This window comes from Vicia villosa, linkage group LG3 (genome assembly GCF_029867415.1).
Source record: "Vicia villosa cultivar HV-30 ecotype Madison, WI linkage group LG3, Vvil1.0, whole genome shotgun sequence".
NCBI lineage: Eukaryota > Viridiplantae > Streptophyta > Magnoliopsida > Fabales > Fabaceae > Vicia > Vicia villosa.
The window spans coordinates 58,397,252-58,403,608 of record NC_081182.1 but is presented as its reverse complement, the minus strand read 5'-3'; the positions used below and the strand labels follow the sequence as shown (position 1 = coordinate 58,403,608).

At 33.4% G+C, this 6,357-nt stretch overlaps 2 long non-coding RNA genes across 2 annotated transcripts; both read left to right on the top strand.

Annotated features, from left to right (window-relative positions):
• Positions 1-1,339: 1,339 nt before the first annotated feature.
• On the top strand, positions 1,340-2,752 carry LOC131655847 (uncharacterized). Its single transcript, XR_009299901.1, has 3 exons — positions 1,340-1,455; positions 1,753-1,815; positions 1,978-2,752. It is a non-coding gene; the product is annotated as an uncharacterized LOC131655847 (long non-coding RNA).
• Positions 2,753-5,074: 2,322 nt separating this feature from the next.
• On the top strand, positions 5,075-6,081 carry LOC131655846 (uncharacterized). The gene is made up of 4 exons (XR_009299900.1): positions 5,075-5,214; positions 5,384-5,489; positions 5,591-5,681; positions 5,765-6,081. It is a non-coding gene; the product is annotated as an uncharacterized LOC131655846 (long non-coding RNA).
• Positions 6,082-6,357: the final 276 nt, after the last annotated feature.

The window sequence follows — 6,357 nt, the reverse complement described above, 5'->3', positions numbered from 1 at the left end:
AAAATAAACCATTAATATAAATTATTAAAAAAAATCAAAATTTGACTTTTGAATGGTTGAATATGGCAAACGATTTCTGATTTCTGCTACATAAGATGGATTCATGTTCCTCCTCTTGAGTACAATGCAAAATTTTAACATCATCTTGGACAACTTGAAGATACTGTAGAAGAACACCATGAAGAAATTCTCAACCATATGGCTCAAAATTACTTCTTGCTATTGTTGTTATCAGAATCAACAAAGGAACTATAACTAATTTTTAACCAATTTTTAACAATTCCAAAAAGAATCTACATCATTTCAAAATAAAAAAATTATAAAGATATTGAACGACCACAATCAATTAAAATCGATAATTTTTTTAACAATAATGTGAACATTAATACTAAATAAATTATATGTGCAAAATAGTATTTGCGTTGATTCTGCAATATCATGTTGATTTTGGTTTTAACATAAGGCACGAAAGAAAAATAATGATGGAATCGACACACAAAATCTTACTCAGAAAGAGATGGGAGAGCTTCCTCATTCTTTTGAAACCCTAAATTATTTTTCATGTTCTTCCAGATTTTCAAGAAAGAGAGAAAATTAATCATCTGCTAATGAGAGAAAGTGAGGGGTTTCCGAAACCCTATCCATCTTCCTTTTTTATAAATATATAAATGCCAAAAAATAAAATAAAAAATGAAAGAATGAAAAAAGTACCAATGCGAGGGAAGAGATTACAAAGCAGATCCAAGAATGAGAGAGTAGGAAAACAAATGGGAGAAATAGCAGAGGAATAACGAAGCCTCTTAGATAATGGCGAAGAAGGATTTCAAAACAGAGAAAAAGTGCTATAACAATCAATTGCAAAAAAATTAGAGAATCTATAATATAAGAAAGAAAACTGTGCTGGATTATACAATTTAACCCTTGCTTTATTTGGTGACAAATCTCACTTATGGGGGCAAATTAGGTCCAAAGTAACCATTTGTCAGACAATTAGATGGTATTAGTTACATAATTGGTACCTTTTGTGCCATTCATTGGCTGTCTCCATTATTTTATATTATTCAACCCATAAACCGGTTGCATATGGACGAGAAAAAGTGGAAAAGTTTCCTCTGCAAAACAGCAATAGCAGTCATGGTCTTCCCAATGAATACACTGTTTGCAGGTATCATTCTTTCTTTCCTTCTCTTTCTTTCTCGTCCTTTCCTTCACTTTCTCTCTTCTTCCTCCTTCTCCCTCTTCTTCTTCCTTCTTCCTTCTTCCTACAGATGCAATTTGTATTCTTTCCTGACACGGTTTGTTCTGTTGAGTGCTGAGGACGATGATGAACACGATGATTGTGATGTTGATGTTGTTGGGTTCGTGATGAACGATGTTGAACGATTTTAGATGAATGAGTTGAGTTGGTTGAAGATCTATGAAGATGATGACGAAAGCTACGAATCTGAATCTCGGGTGAGGTATTTCTGGTTTTTCTTCTTGATCTCTCTTCCTCTCTCACGATTCTGAAGGGTTTTGATTTTAAGGGAAATGATTAACAAATTGTTTAGGTTTTTTTATGAATATTGGGATTTATCTGTGTTTGAGGTTTTGATGTTTGATGAACAATGTTCTTCTGATAATTTCTGAAGGGTTTGTAAAATTGGGAAAATGATGAACTAGGGTTTTGGTTATTTTTGCCCTGCAGCTGTTTTCTTGATGATTTTTGACCTTATCCATTGTCAATTCTCATTAACATGACTTTTTTTCCAGATCCGACCCTTCCACGGGATTAGGGTTTCAGGAGATCTCGGTCGCAAGTTCTTTTCCAATATGGTATGTTTCAAGTTCCAACCAATGTTTTGTTGTTCTATAATCTTCATTGTTAGATTGTTGTGTCATGAATCTTGGTACAAAGACTATTTACTTTGGCTGAACCGACTTTTGGTTTTTGTTTAGTTTTGTTTTCTGCAAGAACTTTTTGTGGTGGTTATGCAGATTGGTTAGCAGAATTTTGTGGGAAGTGGCGGTTTGAGTCGGTGATGCAGCCTGTTTCTTCGGGAACCAGTTTGTTATTCGTTTCGGTTGAGCTTTATGCAGGGCTGCAGTTCTCATAAGACCATTACTTGAACATTATAGTAAAATAAATTCTTACTTCTTGCAGAGATTTAAGCTTCAATATGTTTTCTGGTTCAATCCCAAATTCAATCCAGGGATTGAAAAGGCTAAATTACATGTAAGTGAACATTCATTTACCGGCCGACCATAAGATTAACCAAAATAATACATCTATATGTTGATATCTAAAGAATTAGCTGTTTTTCCTTTGTTGATTTAACTTTGCTGTTTGGATGTAGGTTTATGACAAATAATTCTTTGAGTGGACCGATTCAAGACTGGATACTTAACTTCAAATTCAATAATTTTTCAATCTGTGAAATAACTTCACTCATTTTTCTTTTTTGAATACCTTTCTTTATATTCATTTGAAGCATCAAACATGTCTCTTTGATTATAGCGGAAAAGTGGATGATTCCATAGGCAATTTCTATTCTCTTAGTGTAGTCATTTCTTTTCATCTTCCCATCACCTCCCTGTTTGATTAATTCACTACTATATTGCAGAAGAAGAATAAGATGAAAGTGGATTGTAAGGTGAAGTGGATAGCTGTAGCAGTGAAAATCCGTTTTGACTGTAGCGACCTCAACGAAACAGAAGGCTGCAGTTCCGGAACAGTTTCAACTGAACGATGCACTTGATCTACACACTTTGCTGATTTTGATGGTGAGTTTTTGTAATTTCTGGATTTGAGATCCATTTCGTGAAGTTCACTCCTTTTAAATTGTTTAATACTTCGTCTTAGCATGCTGATAACACTGTTTTATATTCTTCTTGAAAGTTATTTGATCTCTCTGAAAGTCCTTGAACCTTCTTACTGAACCTATATTATTAGATCTTGTGAGATTAATAAACATTGAATTCATGCAGAAAGAGATAGAGAATAAGATAGATGATCACCATCTAGAACAATAACTGAAGCATCTTGGGTTTGTGAGAATTGCTGCTATTCATGCTTTTGTTTGCATGTCCAGTCTTTATGATTATGCAAAACAGAATTCGGGATCTTTGAGATCTGCTGTTGGAACCGTCGAAGGTACTGTTACTATGTTTTGCCATCTTTTTTTTATTTTGTTTAAATTGTATTGTTTGGATCTAGATTTTTTTCGTGTTTGTTTAAGGAGAAGGAAGCACATGCATTGTTAAATGCTAAGGCCAAAATCTGCTCATTAATGATGTATGTGATGTAGTTTTGGAACAGAGTCTCAATGGTACCCTATTTAAACAATGACAAATTGACAATGCTGTTGTACAAGTGCATTCACATGACCTCAACATATCAAACAGTGTTCCTCTTAGTTTTCTCCTCAATCTTTATCTTTTCATTAATTTACTCTCCCATTCCCTTCCTTTAGGTTGTCCAACTGCATCTGCCGCTGCTCCATCAAAGCGGTAATACTAACTGGCTCTGGAAATCGGCGGAGGAAAAAAGACAGAAGCTTGCCGGTATCGCTAACAAGAAGCGATTGATATGCATGTTCTATTCATTTTAAAAATTATACTAAGCTTGACATTGTTGCTTCTGAATATTATTATTGTAGATTTGGGAGTGCCATGAGTTTTTCTCTATTGGTTGATAACTATTTACTTTTCATGCAGAAACAATATGACAACAAGATTGTTGATGAATTTTTAGAGTGACAACAAGATTTTTACTTTCCAGCAAGAGTTGCTTTATTCTTTTATCACTACTACTCAATTGTGGCTTACGGTTGCTGTTGGAGTGTTTGAAGCACGTCGTATATCAGAGGCAATTTGAACTCGGGTATTGTTATTTAAACGCAGTTCTTTACAAATGCAATTTGTTTGTATTTGGTGTAGAGCAGTATGAGCAGGCTATCAAGTATGAGAAAGGTTCATTTGTTACTTCTGATGGAGCGTTGGCAACACTTTCTGGTGTTAACAGGTCTTTCTCCTAGCGACAAAGGCGTCTTTATGGATGACGTTACTAAAAGTGAACTTTGGTGGGGGAAATTACGTACTATATATCCCAGGTTGGGTTTGAAACTATGACCTATGATTAACTGAAAGAGATCTCTTGTCATCTCATTCAATTGTTATTGTGTAGTAATCATATGATTTTTGTGGTTTTGATTTTAATTCAAGTGCAGGTTCCAGTTGCACAAACTCACGATCCCAAGGGTAAGCCTGATTGCTATGGTGTCTTCTGCCTTACCTATGATTTCAAGGCTATGAGTATTCTTCTTCACTACCTTTATCTATTTATTACATGTATATATGGTGTTTGTCAATAAGTGCATGCTGATGCATAATTTCCTTTATGTAATGTGTATAGGCAAAGTTTATCCACAGTTTAATTGTAAAAATCTTTTGGATCCTGTGTGGTAGCCCATATTTGGTGAAGCACACACGATCTATTGTCTTTAATGGCCATGCAATTTATCTCCACAGAGTTGATTTCTTATCTCAGCTTGCATTCGGTAATGGCAAATTTTTGAAGAACTACAAGTAAGCGTTCAATCTTAATTTTCGTTTCTATCGTTGTGGGGGTATGCCATGACAGATCCTTGCCATCAATCTTCTATTCTGATACTGTCAGGATTACAAACCTATCCTATAATAAATGTATTTAAGTCGTCATGATTTCCTCATCACAAAACTCACATTGTAGAATCTATTTGGATCAACATCTGTGTATGCCTACATTGAAGGCATTTTCAGTTCTGTTGTTGGAACTACAACATCTGTGTATGCTTACATTTTAGGTACAATATTCGACTTTATTTCTTGCATGGAGAAATACCTTGAACTTTTATGCTTCTTATCTAATAAATTTTTTTTGGCATCTCACTTTCACGCAAATTCGGTGCCTTTTTTGCATCGATCCCCTACCGATAATTGGTGCTATATACTGTGTTTTATTTGGCATTGTTGGTAAGTGTAGGCCAAACACACTTACAGGATCAATCATGGCTCATGAAATGATGCATAACCTGGTTTTATGTTTGGTCTGTAGGTATCCTATATGCAGAATCCCAATGGTCAAACATTAAGATAGTAGGATTGGTTATGTAACTTTGATGGGGTGACTGATAATTGTAACTTGCTGGGCTGGTCTTGATTTTATTGTATTGAGTTGGTTCTGCATTAGTTTGGGTACAGATTTATATATATATATATATATATATATATATATATATATATATATATATATATATATATATATATATATATACAAGCTCCATTGTTTAGCAAAAAAAAACAAAACTTCAATTTCAATCTTATTTGCTCACTCTTTTACTACTCTTTATCACAAACAATGCAGACACATGTGCACACTATTGTATCTAATGTTGGAGTTGAAGGTGTTGTTGTTGCTGGAAAACTTTAGGAACAGAATAATTCTAATCTTGGTTATGATGCCAACAAAGGTCAGTGTTCCCCATTTTCTTTTTCGTTGTTGTCGTGTTTAAATAGTTTCTTTTGTTTGTGTTATTATTATTGATTATGTTGTCAACTATTTTTCTTGCAGCTTTGTAATTAGGTGAATATGTAGATATGGTTAAGTCTAAAATTATTGATCCATTGAAGGTGGTTAGGACCTTCTTGGTTGACATAACCAGGTAGGATATTTACAAATTAGCAGTGGATACTAAAGTATTTGGTATGTTATATAACCACTTTGCTTACCATCATTTTTCTGCAGTGTATCGTCTTTGATGATAACAACCGAAGTTATTGTTTCTGAACTCCCAAAAGAAGATAAAGACAGTCCTACAATGCCTGACAACATGGGTGGTATGGATTATTAGCTGCTATGAAGACTTGAATTAAAGTGGTGTTTCGCCACTATTATAGCCTCTCTTTTTATATTTGACATAAGGCATTCATGTAATCATAATGAGAGATGAAAGTTGTAGGTGGGAAGATTTGTGATTGTTATTGTATATGATATGATTGAGATATTCAGAATAATTTGCATTCCAAAATAGTTAGGAATTATTCCCTTCATAAGTTGTCAAATGAAACCAAGGTCTCAATTAAATTCTTTCCCAAAAAGGTTGTTTTATTAATACTTTTAAATTGTTGATTTTTTCCGACTAAGTATTAAAGTTGTTGATTTTTAGTTTATATCTTTTAATATTTATTTATTTAATATTTTTTTAAATATTTATTTTTATTTATGTTCTATTAAGAGTCATAAATATTCTTTAATATTTTTATGTTATATTAAGAGTCATAAATATTAATTTTTTTAAATCTCCTCCACATTTTTTAGACGTAACACCAACTTTCCAC